Source organism: Taudactylus pleione, unplaced genomic scaffold (assembly GCF_031769625.1).
Source record: "Taudactylus pleione unplaced genomic scaffold, aTauple2 ptg000473l, whole genome shotgun sequence".
In the NCBI taxonomy this organism is placed as follows: domain Eukaryota; kingdom Metazoa; phylum Chordata; class Amphibia; order Anura; family Myobatrachidae; genus Taudactylus; species Taudactylus pleione.
Window position 1 is genome coordinate 5445109 of NW_028284875.1, and position 24059 is coordinate 5469167.

The following is a 24059-nucleotide window of genomic DNA, read 5'->3' on the forward strand; positions in this document are numbered from 1 at the left end:
CTGATGGGTTTCTTGAAGTCCTTTCATCCATGTCATCAAAAGGGTAATTTTCTGCTTTTTATATTTCTTTGGACACTGACTTTACTGACAATTTAGGTGCTTCAGACCAAAAAAACAATGTTTACCTTTAAATATAGAGCACAAGTGAGATTTAACTTATTTTTATTTAAAGATACTGCATTTTTTGGTATTATAGTGTATATTTTCCCTATGCAACATTAAAGTTACATATATCTATAGCAAATATTATTTAAGATAAATAAACAGGAATTATTTTACAATTTTGATAATATTGAACTGTACAACAATGGCATGAATTCATTGCAATATACACCTATGGATACATAAAACTGGGCAATAACACAAATGCACAATATAATTGATTACCTTATGATTAGAATATTACTTTTATTAGGTACTTTATTATTGAGTGCAGTAGTTTAGTGTATTTAAAAAGTAACTAATTTAAAATGAATAAACCAAGTTAATTTACTTAGTCAACTCGATGCTAAAATCACTCAACTAAAAATAATGCACTTTGACCATGTGCTCATGTGGCGCAATCGGTCTGTGCGCAGAACTTAAAAGACAGTATCTATTGAGCAATCCTGAGGTTGTGAGTTCAAGCCTCACCTGGAGCAAATGTAATTTTTTTTCTAATGTCATCAGTTAATGATTATCATCTGCTTCCTGAACATCCTGATATGAAGGCAGAAAAAAAACACAAACATGACTGTTTTTAAGTACCAGTACACACAGCTGCTTTGGTTCATATGCAGTGTAAACATTACTTTAGTTAGTCAACAAAATGGAATGCAAAAGACTACCTCTTTATTGGTAAAAGAGTTGCATCAATCTGTTTTGCTACAATGTAACATGAGGGTCCACACTATTAGGTCTGGATAGTACAATCACATTTCATGCTGGGATTTGTAAAACAAAGAACACAAATAAACGGCTTTCCTATATCGCAACAATTAATGATTATACTAATGAAAAATTCAGTTTCACTCAAAGATGTTACTAAGCCCCAGTGGCCTAATGGATAAGGCACTGGCCTCCTATGCCAGGGATTGTAGGTTCAAGTCCCATCTGGGGTGATAGGCTTTATTTCTTTAAAATAATTTTGGAAATGTTCCTTTCATTCTTGCTTCATACTGCACAAATGGCTCCACCAGAAACTTTTATCTGCTTATCACTCCGGAACTGTTCAGCTTGCAAAATTATGGCCCAGTATCTAAAAGCAGACATTTATCCTAATGACATTGTGGATTAGTTTTCTGAAAAGTTTACTATCACCTGGGACAGTGGCTTCAAGTCCCATCTAGGATGCATGTTCCTTTGTTGCTCATTCTCATTCTAGAAGTTATGTTTTTTTTCAATTCAGGTGACTGTCTTAATGGTATTGCAGAAAATCCATATATACCAAAACATACCTATTAAGTTTTAATTGCAATTTAATATCAGAGTGGCTACAAAATAACAATTTCTATTGCAATTGCTGATGGGTTTCTTGAAGTCCTTTCATCCATGTCATCAAAAGGGTAATTTTCTGCCTTTTATATTTCTTTGGACACTGACTTTACTGAAAATTTAGGTGCTTCAGACCAAAAAAACAATGTTTACCTTTAAATATAGAGCACAAGTGAGATTTCACTTATTTTTATTTAAAGATACTGCATTTTTTGGTATTATAGTGTATATTTTCCCTATTCAACATTAAAGTTACATATATCTATAGCAAATATTATTTAAGATAAATAAACAGGAATTATTTTACAATTTTGATAATATTGTACTGTACAATAATGGCATGAATTCATTGCAATATACACCTATGGATACATAAAACTGGGCAATAACACAAATGCACAATATAATTGATTACCTTATGATTAGAATATTACTTTTTTTAGGTACTTTATTATTGGGTGCAGTAGTTTAGTGGATTTAAAAAGTAACTAATTTAAAATGAATAAACCAAGTTAATTTACTTAGTCAACTCGATGCTAAAATCACTCAACTAAAAATAATGCACTTTGACCATGTGCTCCTGTGGCGCAATCGGTCTGTGCGCAGAACTTAAAAGACAGTATCTGTTGAGCAATGCTGAGGTTGTGAGTTCAAGCCTCACCTGGAGCAAATGTAATTTTTTTTCTAATGTCATCAGTTAATGATTATCATCTGCTTCCTGAACATCCTGATATGAAGGCAGAAAAAAAACACAAACATGACTGTTTTTAAGTACCAGTACACACAGCTGCTTTGGTTCATATGCAGTGTAAACATTACTTTAGTTAGTCAACAAAATGGAATGCAAAAGACTACCTCTTTATTGGTAAAAGAGTTGCATCAATCTGTTTTGCTACAATGTAACATGAGGGTCCACACTATTAGGTCTGGATAGTACAATCACATTTCATGCTGGGATTTGTAAAGCAAAGAACACAAATAAACGGCTTTCCTATATCGCAACAATTAATGATTATACTAATGAAAAATTCAGTTTCACTCAAAGATGTTACTAAGCCCCAGTGGCCTAATGGATAAGGCACTGGCCTCCTAAGCCAGGGGTTGTGGGTTCAAGTCCCATCTGGGGTGATAGGCTTTATTTCTTTAAAATAATTTTGGAGATGTTCCTTTCATTCTTGCTTCATACTGCACAAATGGCTCCACCAGAAACTTTTATCTGCTTATCAATCCGGAACTGTTCAGCTTGCAAAATTATGGCCCAGTATCTAAAAGCAGACATTTATCCTAATGACATTGTGGATTAGTTTCCTGAAAAGTTTACTATCACCTGGGACAGTGGCTTCAAGTCCCATCTAGGATGCATGTTCCTTTGTTGCTCATTCTCATTCTAGAAGTTATGCTTTTTTTCAATTCAGGTGACTGTCTTAATGGTATTGCAGAAAATCCATATATACCAAAACATACCTATTAAGTTTTAATTGCAATTTAATATCAGAGTGGCTACAAAATAACAATTTCTATTGCAATTGCTGATGGGTTTCTTGAAGTCCTTTCATCCATGTCATCAAAAGGGTAATTTTCTGCTTTTTATATTTCTTTGGACACTGACTTTACTGACAATTTAGGTGCTTCAGACCAAAAAAACAATGTTTACCTTTAAATATAGAGCACAAGTGAGATTTAACTTATTTTTATTTAAAGATACTGCATTTTTTGGTATTATAGTGTATATTTTCCCTATGCAACATTAAAGTTACATATATCTATAGCAAATATTATTTAAGATAAATAAACAGGAATTATTTTACAATTTTGATAATATTGAACTGTACAACAATGGCATGAATTCATTGCAATATACACCTATGGATACATAAAACTGGGCAATAACACAAATGCACAATATAATTGATTACCTTATGATTAGAATATTACTTTTTTTAGGTACTTTATTATTGGGTGCAGTAGTTTAGTGGATTTAAAAAGTAACTAATTTAAAATGAATAAACCAAGTTAATTTACTTAGTCAACTCGATGCTAAAATCACTCAACTAAAAATAATGCACTTTGACCATGTGCTCCTGTGGCGCAATCGGTCTGTGCGCAGAACTTAAAAGACAGTATCTGTTGAGCAATGCTGAGGTTGTGAATTCAAGCCTCACCTGAAGCAAATGTAATTTTTTTTCTAATGTCATCAGTTAATGATTATCATCTGCTTCCTGAACATCCTGATATGAAGGCAGAAAAAAAACACAAACATGACTGTTTTTAAGTACCAGTACACACAGCTGCTTTGGTTCATATGCAGTGTAAACATTACTTTAGTTAGTCAACAAAATGGAATGCAAAAGACTACCTCTTTATTGGTAAAAGAGTTGCATCAATCTGTTTTGCTACAATGTAACATGAGGGTCCACACTATTAGGTCTGGATAGTACAATCACATTTCATGCTGGGATTTGTAAAACAAAGAACACAAATAAACGGCTTTCCTATATCGCAACAATTAATGATTATACTAATGAAAAATTCAGTTTCACTAAAAGATGTTTCTAAGCCCCAGTGGCCTAATGGATAAGGCACTGGCCTCCTAAGCCAGGGATTGTAGGTTCAAGTCCCATCTGGGGTGATAGGCTTTATTTCTTTAAAATAATTTTGGAAATGTTCCTTTCATTCTTGCTTCATACTGCACAAATGGCTCCACCAGAAACTTTTATCTGCTTATCACTCCGGAACTGTTCAGCTTGCAAAATTATGGCCCAGTATCTAAAAGCAGACATTTATCCTAATGACATTGTGGATTAGTTTTCTGAAAAGTTTACTATCACCTGGGACAGTGGCTTCAAGTCCCATCTAGGATGCATGTTCCTTTGTTGCTCATTCTCATTCTAGAAGTTATGTTTTTTTTCAATTCAGGTGACTGTCTTAATGGTATTGCAGAAAATCCATATATACCAAAACATACCTATTAAGTTTTAATTGCAATTTAATATCAGAGTGGCTACAAAATAACAATTTCTATTGCAATTGCTGATGGGTTTCTTGAAGTCCTTTCATCCATGTCATCAAAAGGGTAATTTTCTGCCTTTTATATTTCTTTGGACACTGACTTTACTGAAAATTTAGGTGCTTCAGACCAAAAAAACAATGTTTACCTTTAAATATAGAGCACAAGTGAGATTTAACTTATTTTTATTTAAAGATACTGCATTTTTTGGTATTATAGTGTATATTTTCCCTATTCAACATTAAAGTTACATATATCTATAGCAAATATTATTTAAGATAAATAAACAGGAATTATTTTACAATTTTGATAATATTGTACTGTACAATAATGGCATGAATTCATTGCAATATACACCTATGGATACATAAAACTGGGCAATAACACAAATGCACAATATAATTGATTACCTTATGATTAGAATATTACTTTTATTAGGTACTTTAGTATTGGGTGCAGTAGTTTAGTGGATTTAAAAAGTAACTAATTTAAAATTAATAAACCAAGTTAATTTACTTAGTCAACTCGATGCTAAAATCACTCATCTAAAAATAATGCGCTTTGACCATGTGCTCCTGTGGCGCAATCGGTCTGTGCGCAGAACTTAAAAGACAGTATCTGTTGAGCAATGCTGAGGTTGTGAGTTCAAGCCTCACCTGGAGCAAATGTAATTTTTTTTCTAATGTCATCAGTTAATGATTATCATCTGCTTCCTGAACATCCTGATATGAAGGCAGAAAAAAAACACAAACATGACTGTTTTTAAGTACCAGTACACACAGCTGCTTTGGTTCATATGCAGTGTAAACATTACTTTAGTTAGTCAACAAAATGGAATGCAAAAGACTACCTCTTTATTGGTAAAAGAGTTGCATCAATCTGTTTTGCTACAATGTAACATGAGGGTCCACACTATTAGGTCTGGATAGTACAATCACATTTCATGCTGGGATTTGTAAAGCAAAGAACACAAATAAACGGCTTTCCTATATCGCAACAATTAATGATTATACTAATGAAAAATTCAGTTTCACTCAATGATGTTACTAAGCACCAGTGGCCTAATGGATAAGGCACTGGCCTCCTAAGCCAGGGGTTGTGGGTTCAAGTCCCATCAGGGGTGATAGGCTTTATTTCTTTAAAATAATTTTGGAGATGTTCCTTTCATTCTTGCTTCATACTGCACAAATGGCTCCACCAGAAACTTTTATCTGCTTATCAATCCGGAACTGTTCAGCTTGCAAAATTATGGCCCAGTATCTAAAAGCAGACATTTATCCTAATGACATTGTGGATTAGTTTCCTGAAAAGTTTACTATCACCTGGGACAGTGGCTTCAAGTCCCATCTAGGATGCATGTTCCTTTGTTGCTCATTCTCATTCTAGAAGTTATGCTTTTTTTCAATTCAGGTGACTGTCTTAATGGTATTGCAGAAAATCCATATATACCAAAACATACCTATTAAGTTTTAATTGCAATTTAATATCAGAGTGGCTACAAAATAACAATTTCTATTGCAATTGCTGATGGGTTTCTTGAAGTCCTTTCATCCATGTCATCAAAAGGGTAATTTTCTGCCTTTTATATTTCTTTGGACACTGACTTTACTGACAATTTAGGTGCTTCAGACCAAAAAAACAATGTTTACCTTTAAATATAGAGCACAAGTGAGATTTAACTTATTTTTATTTAAAGATACTGCATTTTTTGGTATTATAGTGTATATTTTCCCTATTCAACATTAAAGTTACATATATCTATAGCAAATATTATTTAAGATAAATAAACAGGAATTATTTTACAATTTTGATAATATTGTACTGTACAATAATGGCATGAATTCATTGCAATATACACCTATGGATACATAAAACTGGGCAATAACACAAATGCACAATATAATTGATTACCTTATGATTAGAATATTACTTTTATTAGGTACTTTAGTATTGGGTGCAGTAGTTTAGTGGATTTAAAAAGTAACTAATTTAAAATTAATAAACCAAGTTAATTTACTTAGTCAACTCGATGCTAAAATCCCTCAACTAAAAATAAAGTGCTTTGTCCATGTGCTCCTGTGGCGCAATCGGTCTGTGCGCGGTACTTATAAGACAGTATCTGTTGAGCAATCCTGAGGTTGTGAATTCAAGCCTCACCTGAAGCAAATGTAATTTTTTTTCTAATTTCATCAGTTAATGATTATCATCTGCTTCCTGAACATCCTGATATGAAGGCAGAAAAAAAACACAAACATGACTGTTTTTAAGTACCAGTACACACAGCTGCTTTGGTTCATATGCACTGTAAAAATTACTTTAGTTAGTCAACAAAATGGAATGCAAAAGACTACCTCTTTATTGGTAAAAGAGATGCATCAATCTGTTTTGCTGCAATGTAACATGAGGGTCCACACTATTAGGTCTGGATAGTACAATCACATTTCATGCTGGGATTTGTAAAGCAAAGAACACAAATAAATGGCTTTCCTATATTGCAACAATTAATGATTATACTAATGAAAAAATCAGTTTCACTCAAGATGTTACTAAGCCCCAGTGGCCTAATGGATAAGGCACTGGCCTCCTAAGCCAGGCATTGTGGGTTCAAGTCCCATCTGGGATGATAGGCTTTATTTCATTAAAATAATTTTGGAGATGTTCCTTTCATTCTTGCTTCATACTGTACAAATGGCTCCACCAGAAACTTTTATCTGCTTATCAATCCGGAACTGTTCAGCTTGCAAAATTATGGCCCAGTATCTAAAAGCAGACATTTATCCTAATGACATTGTGGATTAGTTTCCTGAAAAGTTTACTATCACCTGGGACAGTGGCTTCAAGTCCCATCTAGGATGCATGTTCCTTAGTTGCTCATTCTCATTCTAGAAGTTATGCTTTTTTTCAATTCAGGTGACTGTCTTAATGGTATTGCAGAAAATCCATATATACCAAAACATACCTATTAAGTTTTAATTGCAATTTAATATCAGAGTGGCTACAAAATAACAATTTCTATTGCAATTGCTGATGGGTTTCTTGAAGTCCTTTCATCCATGTCATCAAAAGGGTAATTTTCTGCTTTTTATATTTCTTTGGACACTGACTTTACTGACAATTTAGGTGCTTCAGACCAAAAAAACAATGTTTACCTTTAAATATAGAGCACAAGTGAGATTTAACTTATTTTTATTTAAAGATACTGCATTTTTTGGTATTATAGTGTATATTTTCCCTATGCAACATTAAAGTTACATATATCTATAGCAAATATTATTTAAGATAAATAAACAGGAATTATTTTACAATTTTGATAATATTGAACTGTACAACAATGGCATGAATTCATTGCAATATACACCTATGGATACATAAAACTGGGCAATAACACAAATGCACAATATAATTGATTACCTTATGATTAGAATATTACTTTTTTTAGGTACTTTATTATTGGGTGCAGTAGTTTAGTGGATTTAAAAAGTAACTAATTTAAAATGAATAAACCAAGTTAATTTACTTAGTCAACTCGATGCTAAAATCACTCAACTAAAAATAAATGCACTTTGACCATGTGCTCCTGTGGCGCAATCGGTCTGTGCGCAGAACTTAAAAGACAGTATCTGTTGAGCAATGTTGAGGTTGTGAGTTCAAGCCTCACCTGGAGCAAATGTAATTTTTTTTCTAATGTCATCAGTTAATGATTATCATCTGCTTCCTGAACATTCTGATATGAAGGCAGAGAAAAAACACAAACATGACTGTTTTTAAGTACCAGTACACACAGCTGCTTTGGTTCATATGCAGTGTAAACATTACTTTAGTTAGTCAACAAAATGGAATGCAAAAGACTACCTCTTTATTGGTAAAAGAGTTGCATCAATCTGTTTTGCTGCAATGTAACATGAGGGTCCACACTATTAGGTCTGGATAGTACAATCACATTTCATGCTGGTATTTGTAAAGCAAAGAACACAAATAAACGATTAGTTTCCTGAAAAGTTTACTATCACCTGGGACAGTGGCTTCAAGTCCCATCTAGGATGCATGTTCCTTTGTTGCTCATTCTCATTCTAGAAGTTATGCTTTTTTTCAATTCAGGTGACTGTCTTAATGGTATTGCAGAAAATCCATATATACCAAAACATACCTATTAAGTTTTAATTGCAATTTAATATCAGAGTGGCTACAAAATAACAATTTCTATTGCAATTGCTGATGGGTTTCTTGAAGTCCTTTCATCCATGTCATCAAAAGGGTAATTTTCTGCTTTTTATATTTCTTTGGACACTGACTTTACTGACAATTTAGGTGCTTCAGACCAAAAAAACAATGTTTACCTTTAAATATAGAGCACAAGTGAGATTTAATTTATTTTTATTTAAAGATACTGCATTTTTTGGTATTATAGTGTATATTTTCCCTATGCAACATTAAAGTTACATATATCTATAGCAAATATTATTTAAGATAAATAAACAGGAATTATTTTACAATTTTGATAATATTGAACTGTACAACAATGGCATGAATTCATTGCAATATACACCTATGGATACATAAAACTGGGCAATAACACAAATGCACAATATAATTGATTACCTTATGATTAGAATATTACTTTTTTTAGGTACTTTATTATTGGGTGCAGTAGTTTAGTGGATTTAAAAAGTAACTAATTTAAAATGAATAAACCAAGTTAATTTACTTAGTCAACTCGATGCTAAAATCACTCAACTAAAAATAATGCACTTTGACCATGTGCTCCTGTGGCGCAATCGGTCTGTGCGCAGAACTTAAAAGACAGTATCTGTTGAGCAATGCTGAGGTTGTGAGTTCAAGCCTCACCTGGAGCAAATGTAATTTTTTTTCTAATGTCATCAGTTAATGATTATCATCTGCTTCCTGAGCATCCTGATATGAAGGCAGAAAAAAAACACAAACATGACTGTTTTTAAGTACCAGTACACACAGCTGCTTTGGTTCATATGCAGTGTAAACATTACTTTAGTTAGTCAACAAAATGGAATGCAAAAGACTACCTCTTTATTGGTAAAAGAGTTGCATCAATCTGTTTTGCTGCAATGTAACATGAGGGTCCACACTATTAGGTCTGGATAGTACAATCACATTTCATGCTGGTATTTGTAAAGCAAAGAACACAAATAAACGATTAGTTTCCTGAAAAGTTTACTATCACCTGGGACAGTGGCTTCAAGTCCCATCTAGGATGCATGTTCCTTTGTTGCTCATTCTCATTCTAGAAGTTATGCTTTTTTTCAATTCAGGTGACTGTCTTAATGGTATTGCAGAAAATCCATATATACCAAAACATACCTATTAAGTTTTAATTGCAATTTAATATCAGAGTGGCTACAAAATAACAATTTCTATTGCAATTGCTGATGGGTTTCTTGAAGTCCTTTCATCCATGTCATCAAAAGGGTAATTTTCTGCTTTTTATATTTCTTTGGACACTGACTTTACTGACAATTTAGGTGCTTCAGACCAAAAAAACAATGTTTACCTTTAAATATAGAGCACAAGTGAGATTTAACTTATTTTTATTTAAAGATACTGCATTTTTTGGTATTATAGTGTATATTTTCCCTATGCAACATTAAAGTTACATATATCTATAGCAAATATTATTTAAGATAAATAAACAGGAATTATTTTACAATTTTGATAATATTGAACTGTACAACAATGGCATGAATTCATTGCAATATACACCTATGGATACATAAAACTGGGCAATAACACAAATGCACAATATAATTGATTACCTTATGATTAGAATATTACTTTTTTTAGGTACTTTATTATTGGGTGCAGTAGTTTAGTGGATTTAAAAAGTAACTAATTTAAAATGAATAAACCAAGTTAATTTACTTAGTCAACTCGATGCTAAAATCACTCAACTAAAAATAATGCACTTTGACCATGTGCTCCTGTGGCGCAATCAGTCTGTGCGCAGAACTTAAAAGACAGTATCTGTTGAGCAATGTTGAGGTTGTGAGTTCAAGCCTCACCTGGAGCAAATGTAATTTTTTCTAATGTCATCAGTTAATGATTATCATCTGCTTCCTGAACATTCTGATATGAAGGCAGAGAAAAAACACAAACATGACTGTTTTTAAGTACCAGTACACACAGCTGCTTTGGTTCATATGCAGTGTAAACATTACTTTAGTTAGTCAACAAAATGGAATGCAAAAGACTACCTCTTTATTGGTAAAAGAGTTGCATCAATCTGTTTTGCTGCAATGTAACATGAGGGTCCACACTATTAGGTCTGGATAGTACAATCACATTTCATGCTGGTATTTGTAAAGCAAAGAACACAAATAAACGATTAGTTTCCTGAAAAGTTTACTATCACCTGGGACAGTGGCTTCAAGTCCCATCTAGGATGCATGTTCCTTTGTTGCTCATTCTCATTCTAGAAGTTATGCTTTTTTTCAATTCAGGTGACTGTCTTAATGGTATTGCAGAAAATCCATATATACCAAAACATACCTATTAAGTTTTAATTGCAATTTAATATCAGAGTGGCTACAAAATAACAATTTCTATTGCAATTGCTGATGGGTTTCTTGAAGTCCTTTCATCCATGTCATCAAAAGGGTAATTTTCTGCTTTTTATATTTCTTTGGACACTGACTTTACTGACAATTTAGGTGCTTCAGACCAAAAAAACAATGTTTACCTTTAAATATAGAGCACAAGTGAGATTTAACTTATTTTTATTTAAAGATACTGCATTTTTTGGTATTATAGTGTATATTTTCCCTATGCAACATTAAAGTTACATATATCTATAGCAAATATTATTTAAGATAAATAAACAGGAATTATTTTACAATTTTGATAATATTAAACTGTACAACAATGGCATGAATTCATTGCAATATACACCTATGGATACATAAAACTGGGCAATAACACAAATGCACAATATAATTGATTACCTTATGATTAGAATATTACTTTTTTTAGGTACTTTATTATTGGGTGCAGTAGTTTAGTGGATTTAAAAAGTAACTAATTTAAAATGAATAAACCAAGTTAATTTACTTAGTCAACTCGATGCTAAAATCCCTCAACTAAAAATAAAGTGCTTTGTCCATGTGCTCCTGTGGCGCAATCGGTCTGTGCGCGGTACTTATAAGACAGTATCTGTTGAGCAATCCTGAGGTTGTGAATTCAAGCCTCACCTGAAGCAAATGTAATTTTTTTTCTAATTTCATCAGTTAATGATTATCATCTGCTTCCTGAACATCCTGATATGAAGGCAGAAAAAAAACACAAACATGACTGTTTTTAAGTACCAGTACACACAGCTGCTTTGGTTCATATGCACTGTAAAAATTACTTTAGTTAGTCAACAAAATGGAATGCAAAAGACTACCTCTTTATTGGTAAAAGAGATGCATCAATCTGTTTTGCTGCAATGTAACATGAGGGTCCACACTATTAGGTCTGGATAGTACAATCACATTTCATGCTGGGATTTGTAAAGCAAAGAACACAAATAAATGGCTTTCCTATATTGCAACAATTAATGATTATACTAATGAAAAAATCAGTTTCACTCAAGATGTTACTAAGCCCCAGTGGCCTAATGGATAAGGCACTGGCCTCCTAAGCCAGGCATTGTGGGTTCAAGTCCCATCTGGGATGATAGGCTTTATTTCATTAAAATAATTTTGGAGATGTTCCTTTCATTCTTGCTTCATACTGTACAAATGGCTCCACCAGAAACTTTTATCTGCTTATCAATCCGGAACTGTTCAGCTTGCAAAATTATGGCCCAGTATCTAAAAGCAGACATTTATCCTAATGACATTGTGGATTAGTTTCCTGAAAAGTTTACTATCACCTGGGACAGTGGCTTCAAGTCCCATCTAGGATGCATGTTCCTTAGTTGCTCATTCTCATTCTAGAAGTTATGCTTTTTTTCAATTCAGGTGACTGTCTTAATGGTATTGCAGAAAATCCATATATACCAAAACATACCTATTAAGTTTTAATTGCAATTTAATATCAGAGTGGCTACAAAATAACAATTTCTATTGCAATTGCTGATGGGTTTCTTGAAGTCCTTTCATCCATGTCATCAAAAGGGTAATTTTCTGCTTTTTATATTTCTTTGGACACTGACTTTACTGACAATTTAGGTGCTTCAGACCAAAAAAACAATGTTTACCTTTAAATATAGAGCACAAGTGAGATTTAACTTATTTTTATTTAAAGATACTGCATTTTTTGGTATTATAGTGTATATTTTCCCTATGCAACATTAAAGTTACATATATCTATAGCAAATATTATTTAAGATAAATAAACAGGAATTATTTTACAATTTTGATAATATTGAACTGTACAACAATGGCATGAATTCATTGCAATATACACCTATGGATACATAAAACTGGGCAATAACACAAATGCACAATATAATTGATTACCTTATGATTAGAATATTACTTTTTTTAGGTACTTTATTCTTGGGTGCAGTAGTTTAGTGGATTTAAAAAGTAACTAATTTAAAATGAATAAACCAAGTTAATTTACTTAGTCAACTCGATGCTAAAATCACTCAACTAAAAATAATGCACTTTGATCATGTGCTCCTGTGGCGCAATCGGTCTGTGCGCAGAATTTAAAAGACAGTATCTGTTGAGCAATGTTGAGGTTGTGAGTTCAAGCCTCACCTGGAGCAAATGTAATTTTTTTTCTAATGTCATCAGTTAATGATTATCATCTGCTTCCTGAACATTCTGATATGAAGGCAGAGAAAAAACACAAACATGACTGTTTTTAAGTACCAGTACACACAGCTGCTTTGGTTCATATGCAGTGTAAACATTACTTTAGTTAGTCAACAAAATGGAATGCAAAAGACTACCTCTTTATTGGTAAAAGAGTTGCATCAATCTGTTTTGCTGCAATGTAACATGAGGGTCCACACTATTAGGTCTGGATAGTACAATCACATTTCATGCTGGTATTTGTAAAGCAAAGAACACAAATAAACGATTAGTTTCCTGAAAAGTTTACTATCACCTGGGACAGTGGCTTCAAGTCCCATCTAGGATGCATGTTCCTTTGTTGCTCATTCTCATTCTAGAAGTTATGCTTTTTTTCAATTCAGGTGACTGTCTTAATGGTATTGCAGAAAATCCATATATACCAAAACATACCTATTAAGTTTTAATTGCAATTTAATATCAGAGTGGCTACAAAATAACAATTTCTATTGCAATTGCTGATGGGTTTCTTGAAGTCCTTTCATCCATGTCATCAAAAGGGTAATTTTCTGCTTTTTATATTTCTTTGGACACTGACTTTACTGACAATTTAGGTGCTTCAGACCAAAAAAACAATGTTTACCTTTAAATATAGAGCACAAGTGAGATTTAACTTATTTTTATTTAAAGATACTGCATTTTTTGGTATTATAGTGTATATTTTCCCTATGCAACATTAAAGTTACATATATCTATAGCAAATATTATTTAAGATAAATAAACAGGAATTATTTTACAATTTTGATAATATTGAACTGTACAACAATGGCATGAATTCATTGCAATATACACCTATGGATACATAAAACTGGGCAATAACACAAATGCACAATATAATTGATTACCTTATGATTAGAATATTACTTTTTTTAGGTACTTTATTATTGGGTGCAGTAGTTTAGTGGATTTAAAAAGTAACTAATTTAAAATGAATAAACCAAGTTAATTTACTTAGTCAACTCGATGCTAAAATCACTCAACTAAAAATAATGCACTTTGACCATATGCTCCTGTGGCGCAATCGGTCTGTGTGCAGAACTTAAAAGACAGTATCTGTGAGGTTGTGAGTTCAAGCCTCACCTGGAGCAAATGTAATTTTTTTTCTAATGTCATCAGTTAATGATTATCACCTGCTTCCTGAACATCCTGATATGAAGGCAGAAAAAAAACACAAACATGACTGTTTTTAAGTACCAGTACACACAGCTGCTTTGGTTCATATGCAGTGTAAACATTACTTTAGTTAGTCAACAAAATGGAATGCAAAAGACTACCTCTTTATTGGTAAAAGAGTTGCATCAATCTGTTTTGCTGCAATGTAACATGAGGGTCCACACTATTAGGTCTGGATAGTACAATCACATTTCATGCTGGTATTTGTAAAGCAAAGAACACAAATAAACGATTAGTTTCCTGAAAAGTTTACTATCACCTGGGACAGTGGCTTCAAGTCCCATCTAGGATGCATGTTCCTTTGTTGCTCATTCTCATTCTAGAAGTTATGCTTTTTTTCAATTCAGGTGACTGTCTTAATGGTATTGCAGAAAATCCATATATACCAAAACATACCTATTAAGTTTTAATTGCAATTTAATATCAGAGTGGCTACAAAATAACAATTTCTATTGCAATTGCTGATGGGTTTCTTGAAGTCCTTTCATCCATGTCATCAAAAGGGTAATTTTCTGCTTTTTATATTTCTTTGGACACTGACTTTACTGACAATTTAGGTGCTTCAGACCAAAAAAACAATGTTTACCTTTAAATATAGAGCACAAGTGAGATTTAACTTATTTTTATTTAAAGATACTGCATTTTTTGGTATTATAGTGTATATTTTCCCTATGCAACATTAAAGTTACATATATCTATAGCAAATATTATTTAAGATAAATAAACAGGAATTATTTTACAATTTTGATAATATTGAACTGTACAACAATGGCATGAATTCATTGCAATATACACCTATGGATACATAAAACTGGGCAATAACACAAATGCACAATATAATTGATTACCTTATGATTAGAATATTACTTTTTTTAGGTACTTTATTATTGGGTGCAGTAGTTTAGTGGATTTAAAAAGTAACTAATTTAAAATGAATAAACCAAGTTAATTTACTTAGTCAACTCGATGCTAAAATCCCTCAACTAAAAATAAAGTGCTTTGTCCATGTGCTCCTGTGGCGCAATCGGTCTGTGCGCGGTACTTATAAGACAGTATCTGTTGAGCAATCCTGAGGTTGTGAATTCAAGCCTCACCTGAAGCAAATGTAATTTTTTTTCTAATTTCATCAGTTAATGATTATCATCTGCTTCCTGAACATCCTGATATGAAGGCAGAAAAAAAACACAAACATGACTGTTTTTAAGTACCAGTACACACAGCTGCTTTGGTTCATATGCACTGTAAAAATTACTTTAGTTAGTCAACAAAATGGAATGCAAAAGACTACCTCTTTATTGGTAAAAGAGATGCATCAATCTGTTTTGCTGCAATGTAACATGAGGGTACACACTATTAGGTCTGGATAGTACAATCACATTTCATGCTGGGATTTGTAAAGCAAAGAACACAAATAAATGGCTTTCCTATATTGCAACAATTAATGATTATACTAATGAAAAAATCAGTTTCACTCAAGATGTTACTAAGCCCCAGTGGCCTAATGGATAAGGCACTGGCCTCCTAAGCCAGGCGTTGTGGGTTCAAGTCCCATCTGGGATGATAGGCTTTATTTCATTAAAATAATTTTGGAGATGTTCCTTTCATTCTTGCTTCATACTGTACAAATGGCTCCACCAGAAACTTTTATCTGCTTATCAATCCGGAACTGTTCAGCTTGCAAAATTATGGCCCAGTATCTAAAAGCAGACATTTATCCTAATGACATTGTGGATTAGTTTCCTGAAAAGTTTACTATCACCTGGGACAGTGGCTTCAAGTCCCATCTAGGATGCATGTTCCTTAGTTGCTCATTCTCATTCTAGAAGTTATGCTTTTTTTCAATTCAGGTGACTGTCTTAATGGTATTGCAGAAAATCCATATATACCAAAACATACCTATTAAGTTTTAATTGCAATTTAATATCAGAGTGGCTACAAAATAACAATTTCTATTGCAATTGCTGATGGGTTTCTTGAAGTCCTTTCATCCATGTCATCAAAAGGGTAATTTTCTGCTTTTTATATTTCTTTGGACACTGACTTTACTGACAATTTAGGTGCTTCAGACCAAAAAAACAATGTTTACCTTTAAATATAGAGCACAAGTGAGATTTAACTTATTTTTATTTAAAGATACTGCATTTTTTGGTATTATAGTGTATATTTTACCTATGCAACATTAAAGTTACATATATCTATAGCAAATATTATTTAAGATAAATAAACAGGAATTATTTTACAATTTTGATAATATTGAACTGTACAACAATGGCATGAATTCATTGCAATATACACCTATGGATACATAAAACTGGGCAATAACACAAATGCACAATATAACTGATTACCTTATGATTAGAATATTACTTTTTTTAGGTACTTTATTATTGGGTGCAGTAGTTTAGTGGATTTAAAAAGTAACTAATTTAAAATGAATAAACCAAGTTAATTTACTTAGTCAACTCGATGCTAAAATCACTCAACTAAAAATAATGCACTTTGACCATGTGCTCCTGTGGCGCAATCGGTCTGTGCGCAGAACTTAAAAGACAGTATCTGTTGAGCAATGTTGAGGTTGTGAGTTCAAGCCTCACCTGGAGCAAATGTAATTTTTTTTCTAATGTCATCAGTTAATGATTATCATCTGCTTCCTGAACATTCTGATATGAAGGCAGAGAAAAAACACAAACATGACTGTTTTTAAGTACCAGTACACACAGCTGCTTTGGTTCATATGCAGTGTAAACATTACTTTAGTTAGTCAACAAAATGGAATGCAAAAGACTACCTCTTTATTGGTAAAAGAGTTGCATCAATCTGTTTTGCTGCAATGTAACATGAGGGTCCACACTATTAGGTCTGGATAGTACAATCACATTTCATGCTGGTATTTGTAAAGCAAAGAACACAAATAAACGATTAGTTTCCTGAAAAGTTTACTATCACCTGGGACAGTGGCTTCAAGTCCCATCTAGGATGCATGTTCCTTTGTTGCTCATTCTCATTCTAGAAGTTATGCTTTTTTTCAATTCAGGTGACTGTCTTAATGGTATTGCAGAAAATCCATATATACCAAAACATACCTATTAAGTTTTAATTGCAATTTAATATCAGAGTGGCTACAAAATAACAATTTCTATTGCAATTGCTGATGGGTTTCTTGAAGTCCTTTCATCCATGTCATCAAAAGGGTAATTTTCTGCTTTTTATATTTCTTTGGACACTGACTTTACTGACAATTTAGGTGCTTCAGACCAAAAAAACAATGTTTACCTTTAAATATAGAGCACAAGTGAGATTTAACTTATTTTTATTTAAAGATACTGCATTTTTTGGTATTATAGTGTATATTTTCCCTATGCAACATTAAAGTTACATATATCTATAGCAAATATTATTTAAGATAAATAAACAGGAATTATTTTACAATTTTGATAATATTGAACTGTACAACAATGGCATGAATTCATTGCAATATACACCTATGGATACATAAAACTGGGCAATAACACAAATGCACAATATAATTGATTACCTTATGATTAGAATATTACTTTTTTTAGGTACTTTATTATTGGGTGCAGTAGTTTAGTGGATTTAAAAAGTAACTAATTTAAAATGAATAAACCAAGTTAATTTACTTAGTCAACTCGATGCTAAAATCACTCAACTAAAAATAATGCACTTTGACCATATGCTCCTGTGGCGCAATCGGTCTGTGTGCAGAACTTAAAAGACAGTATCTGTGAGGTTGTGAGTTCAAGCCTCACCTGGAGCAAATGTAATTTTTTTTCTAATGTCATCAGTTAATGATTATCACCTGCTTCCTGAACATCCTGATATGAAGGCAGAAAAAAAACACAAACATGACTGTTTTTAAGTACCAGTACACACAGCTGCTTTGGTTCATATGCAGTGTAAACATTACTTTAGTTAGTCAACAAAATGGAATGCAAAAGACTACCTCTTTATTGGTAAAAGAGTTGCATCAATCTGTTTTGCTGCAATGTAACATGAGGGTCCACACTATTAGGTCTGGATAGTACAATCACATTTCATGCTGGTATTTGTAAAGCAAAGAACACAAATAAACGATTAGTTTCTTGAAAAATTTACTATCACCTGGGACAGTGGCTTCAAGTCCCATCTAGGATGCATGTTCCTTTGTTGCTCATTCTCATTCTAGAAGTTATGCTTTTTTTCAATTCAGGTGACTGTCTTAATGGTATTGCAGAAAATCCATATATACCAAAACATACCTATTAAGTTTTAATTGCAATTTAATATCAGAGTGGCTACAAAATAACAATTTCTATTGCAATTGCTGATGGGTTTCTTGAAGTCCTTTCATCCATGTCATCAAAAGGGTAATTTTCTGCCTTTTATATTTCTTTGGACACTGACTTTACTGACAATTTAGGTGCTTCAGACCAAAAAAACAATGTTTACCTTTAAATATAGAGCACAAGTGAGATTTAACTTATTTTTATTTAAAGATACTGCATTTTTTGGTATTATAGTGTATATTTTCCCTATTCAACATTAAAGTTACATATATCTATAGCAAATATTATTTAAGATAAATAAACAGGAATTATTTTACAATTTTGATAATATTGTACTGTACAATAATGGCATGAATTCATTGCAATATACACCTATGGATACATAAAACTGGGCAATAACACAAATGCACAATATAATTGATTACCTTATGATTAGAATATTACTTTTATTAGGTACTTTAGTATTGGGTGCAGTAGTTTAGTGGATTTAAAAAGTAACTAATTTAAAATTAATAAACCAAGTTAATTTACTTAGTCAACTCGATGCTAAAATCCCTCAACTAAAAATAAAGTGCTTTGTCCATGTGCTCCTGTGGCGCAATCGGTCTGTGCGCGGTACTTATAAGACAGTATCTGTTGAGCAATCCTGAGGTTGTGAATTCAAGCCTCACCTGAAGCAAATGTAATTTTTTTTCTAATTTCATCAGTTAATGATTATCATCTGCTTCCTGAACATCCTGATATGAAGGCAGAAAAAAAACACAAACATGACTGTTTTTAAGTACCAGTACACACAGCTGCTTTGGTTCATATGCACTGTAAAAATTACTTTAGTTAGTCAACAAAATGGAATGCAAAAGACTACCTCTTTATTGGTAAAAGAGATGCATCAATCTGTTTTGCTGCAATGTAACATGAGGGTCCACACTATTAGGTCTGGATAGTACAATCACATTTCATGCTGGGATTTGTAAAGCAAAGAACACAAATAAATGGCTTTCCTATATTGCAACAATTAATGATTATACTAATGAAAAAATCAGTTTCACTCAAGATGTTACTAAGCCCCAGTGGCCTAATGGATAAGGCACTGGCCTCCTAAGCCAGGGGTTGTGGGTTCAAGTCCCATCTGGGGTGATAGGCTTTATTTCTTTAAAATAATTTTGGAGATGTTCCTTTCATTCTTGCTTCATACTGTACAAATGGCTCCACCAGAAACTTTTATCTGCTTATCAATCCGGAACTGTTCAGCTTGCAAAATTATGGCCCAGTATCTAAAAGCAGACATTTATCCTAATGACATTGTGGATTAGTTTCCTGAAAAGTTTACTATCACCTGGGACAGTGGCTTCAAGTCCCATCTAGGATGCATGTTCCTTAGTTGCTCATTCTCATTCTAGAAGTTATGCTTTTTTTCAATTCAGGTGACTGTCTTAATGGTATTGCAGAAAATCCATATATACCAAAACATACCTATTAAGTTTTAATTGCAATTTAATATCAGAGTGGCTACAAAATAACAATTTCTATTGCAATTGCTGATGGGTTTCTTGAAGTCCTTTCATCCATGTCATCAAAAGGGTAATTTTCTGCTTTTTATATTTCTTTGGACACTGACTTTACTGACAATTTAGGTGCTTCAGACCAAAAAAACAATGTTTACCTTTAAATATAGAGCACAAGTGAGATTTAACTTATTTTTATTTAAAGATACTGCATTTTTTGGTATTATAGTGTATATTTTACCTATGCAACATTAAAGTTACATATATCTATAGCAAATATTATTTAAGATAAATAAACAGGAATTATTTTACAATTTTGATAATATTGAACTGTACAACAATGGCATGAATTCATTGCAATATACACCTATGGATACATAAAACTGGGCAATAACACAAATGCACAATATAACTGATTACCTTATGATTAGAATATTACTTTTTTTAGGTACTTTATTATTGGGTGCAGTAGTTTAGTGGATTTAAAAAGTAACTAATTTAAAATGAATAAACCAAGTTAATTTACTTAGTCAACTCGATGCTAAAATCACTCAACTAAAAATAATGCACTTTGACCATGTGCTCCTGTGGCGCAATCGGTCTGTGCGCAGAACTTAAAAGACAGTATCTGTTGAGCAATGTTGAGGTTGTGAGTTCAAGCCTCACCTGGAGCAAATGTAATTTTTTTTCTAATGTCATCAGTTAATGATTATCATCTGCTTCCTGAACATTCTGATATGAAGGCAGAGAAAAAACACAAACATGACTGTTTTTAAGTACCAGTACACACAGCTGCTTTGGTTCATATGCAGTGTAAACATTACTTTAGTTAGTCAACAAAATGGAATGCAAAAGACTACCTCTTTATTGGTAAAAGAGTTGCATCAATCTGTTTTGCTGCAATGTAACATGAGGGTCCACACTATTAGGTCTGGATAGTACAATCACATTTCATGCTGGTATTTGTAAAGCAAAGAACACAAATAAACGATTAGTTTCCTGAAAAGTTTACTATCACCTGGGACAGTGGCTTCAAGTCCCATCTAGGATGCATGTTCCTTTGTTGCTCATTCTCATTCTAGAAGTTATGCTTTTTTTCAATTCAGGTGACTGTCTTAATGGTATTGCAGAAAATCCATATATACCAAAACATACCTATTAAGTTTTAATTGCAATTTAATATCAGAGTGGCTACAAAATAACAATTTCTATTGCAATTGCTGATGGGTTTCTTGAAGTCCTTTCATCCATGTCATCAAAAAGGTAATTTTCTGCTTTTTATATTTCTTTGGACACTGACTTTACTGACAATTTAGGTGCTTCAGACCAAAAAAACAATGTTTACCTTTAAATATAGAGCACAAGTGAGATTTAACTTATTTTTATTTAAAGATACTGCATTTTTTGGTATTATAGTGTATATTTTCCCTATGCAACATTAAAGTTACATATATCTATAGCAAATATTATTTAAGATAAATAAACAGGAATTATTTTACAATTTTGATAATATTGAACTGTACAACAATGGCATGAATTCATTGCAATATACACCTATGGATACATAAAACTGGGCAATAACACAAATGCACAATATAATTGATTACCTTATGATTAGAATATTACTTTTTTTAGGTACTTTATTATTGGGTGCAGTAGTTTAGTGGATTTAAAAAGTAACTAATTTAAAATGAATAAACCAAGTTAATTTACTTAGTCAACTCGATGCTAAAATCACTCAACTAAAAATAATGCACTTTGACCATGTGCTCCTGTGGCGCAATCGGTCTGTGCGCAGAACTTAAAAGACAGTATCTGTTGAGCAATGCTGAGGTTGTGAGTTCAAGCCTCACCTGGAGCAAATGTAATTTTTTTTCTAATGTCATCAGTTAATGATTATCATCTGCTTCCTGAACATCCTGATATGAAGGCAGAAAAAAAACACAAACATGACTGTTTTTAAGTACCAGTACACACAGCTGCTTTGGTTCATATGCAGTGTAAACATTACTTTAGTTAGTCAACAAAATGGAATGCAAAAGACTACCTCTTTATTGGTAAAAGAGTTGCATCAATCTGTTTTGCTGCAATGTAACATGAGGGTCCACACTATTAGGTCTGGATAGTACAATCACATTTTATGCTGGTATTTGTAAAGCAAAGAACACAAATAAACGATTAGTTTCCTGAAAAGTTTACTATCACCTGGGACAGTGGCTTCAAGTCCCATCTAGGATGCATGTTCCTTTGTTGCTCATTCTCATTCTAGAAGTTATGCTTTTTTTCAATTCAGGTGACTGTCTTAATGGTATTGCAGAAAATCCATATATACCAAAACATACCTATTAAGTTTTAATTGCAATTTAATATCAGAGTGGCTACAAAATAACAATTTCTATTGCAATTGCTGATGGGTTTCTTGAAGTCCTTTCATCCATGTCATCAAAAGGGTAATTTTCTGCCTTTTATATTTCTTTGGACACTGACTTTACTGACAATTTAGGTGCTTCAGACCAAAAAAACAATGTTTACCTTTAAATATAGAGCACAAGTGAGATTTAACTTATTTTTATTTAAAGATACTGCATTTTTTGGTATTATAGTGTATATTTTCCCTATGCAACATTAAAGTTACATATATCTATAGCAAATATTATTTAAGATAAATAAACAGGAATTATTTTACAATTTTGATAATATTGAACTATACAACAATGGCATGAATTCATTGCAATATACACCTATGGATACATAAAACTGGGCAATAACACAAATGCACAAAATAATTGATTACCTTATGATTAGAATATTACTTTTTTTAGGTACTTTATTATTGGGTGCAGTAGTTTAGTGGATTTAAAAAGTAACTAATTTAAAATGAATAAACCAAGTTAATTTACTTAGTCAACTCGATGCTAAAATCACTCAACTAAAAATAATGCACTTTGACCATGTGCTCCTGTGGCGCAATCGGTCTGTGCGCAGAACATAAAAGACAGTATCTGTTGAGCAATGCTGAGGTTGTGAGTTCAAGCCTCACCTGGAGCAAATGTAATTTTTTTTCTAATGTCATCAGTTAATGATTATCATCTGCTTCCTGAACATCCTGATATGAAGGCAGAAAAAAAACACAAACATGACTGTTTTTAAGTACCAGTACACACAGCTGCTTTGGTTCATATGCAGTGTAAACATTACTTTAGTTAGTCAACAAAATGGAATGCAAAAGACTACCTCTTTATTGGTAAAAGAGTTGCATCAATCTGTTTTGCTGCAATGTAACATGAGGGTCCACACTATTAGGTCTGGATAGTACAATCACATTTTATGCTGGTATTTGTAAAGCAAAGAACACAAATAAACGATTAGTTTCCTGAAAAGTTTACTATCACCTGGGACAGTGGCTTCAAGTCCCATCTAGGATGCATGTTCCTTTGTTGCTCATTCTCATTCTAGAAGTTATGCTTTTTTTCAATTCAGGTGACTGTCTTAATGGTATTGCAGAAAATCCATATATACCAAAACATACCTATTAAGTTTTAATTGCAATTTAATATCAGAGTGGCTACAAAATAACAATTTCTATTGCAATTGCTGATGGGTTTCTTGAAGTCCTTTCATCCATGTCATCAAAAGGGTAATTTTCTGCTTTTTATATTTCTTTGGACACTGACTTTACTGACAATTTAGGTGCTTCAGACCAAAAAAACAATGTTTACCTTTAAATATAGAGCACAAGTGAGATTTAACTTATTTTTATTTAAAGATACTGCATTTTTTGGTATTATAGTGTATATTTTCC

At 32.5% G+C, this 24059-nt stretch overlaps 8 non-coding genes across 8 annotated transcripts; all 8 read left to right on the forward strand.

The window, feature by feature from the left end:
• Positions 1-1027: 1027 nt before the first annotated feature.
• On the forward strand, positions 1028-1100 carry TRNAR-CCU (transfer RNA arginine (anticodon CCU)). The gene has a single exon. It is a non-coding gene; the product is annotated as a tRNA-Arg (tRNA).
• A 1428-nt stretch (positions 1101-2528) lies between these two features.
• On the forward strand, positions 2529-2601 carry TRNAR-CCU (transfer RNA arginine (anticodon CCU)). The gene has a single exon. It is a non-coding gene; the product is annotated as a tRNA-Arg (tRNA).
• Positions 2602-4029: 1428 nt separating this feature from the next.
• TRNAR-CCU (transfer RNA arginine (anticodon CCU)) lies at positions 4030-4102 on the forward strand. The gene has a single exon. It is a non-coding gene; the product is annotated as a tRNA-Arg (tRNA).
• A 1430-nt stretch (positions 4103-5532) lies between these two features.
• On the forward strand, positions 5533-5603 carry TRNAR-CCU (transfer RNA arginine (anticodon CCU)). The gene has a single exon. It is a non-coding gene; the product is annotated as a tRNA-Arg (tRNA).
• Positions 5604-7030: 1427 nt separating this feature from the next.
• On the forward strand, positions 7031-7103 carry TRNAR-CCU (transfer RNA arginine (anticodon CCU)). Its single transcript has one exon. It is a non-coding gene; the product is annotated as a tRNA-Arg (tRNA).
• A 4987-nt stretch (positions 7104-12090) lies between these two features.
• Positions 12091-12163, forward strand: TRNAR-CCU (transfer RNA arginine (anticodon CCU)). Its single transcript has one exon. It is a non-coding gene; the product is annotated as a tRNA-Arg (tRNA).
• A 3790-nt stretch (positions 12164-15953) lies between these two features.
• Positions 15954-16026, forward strand: TRNAR-CCU (transfer RNA arginine (anticodon CCU)). Its single transcript has one exon. It is a non-coding gene; the product is annotated as a tRNA-Arg (tRNA).
• A 3790-nt stretch (positions 16027-19816) lies between these two features.
• TRNAR-CCU (transfer RNA arginine (anticodon CCU)) lies at positions 19817-19889 on the forward strand. The gene has a single exon. It is a non-coding gene; the product is annotated as a tRNA-Arg (tRNA).
• Positions 19890-24059: the final 4170 nt, after the last annotated feature.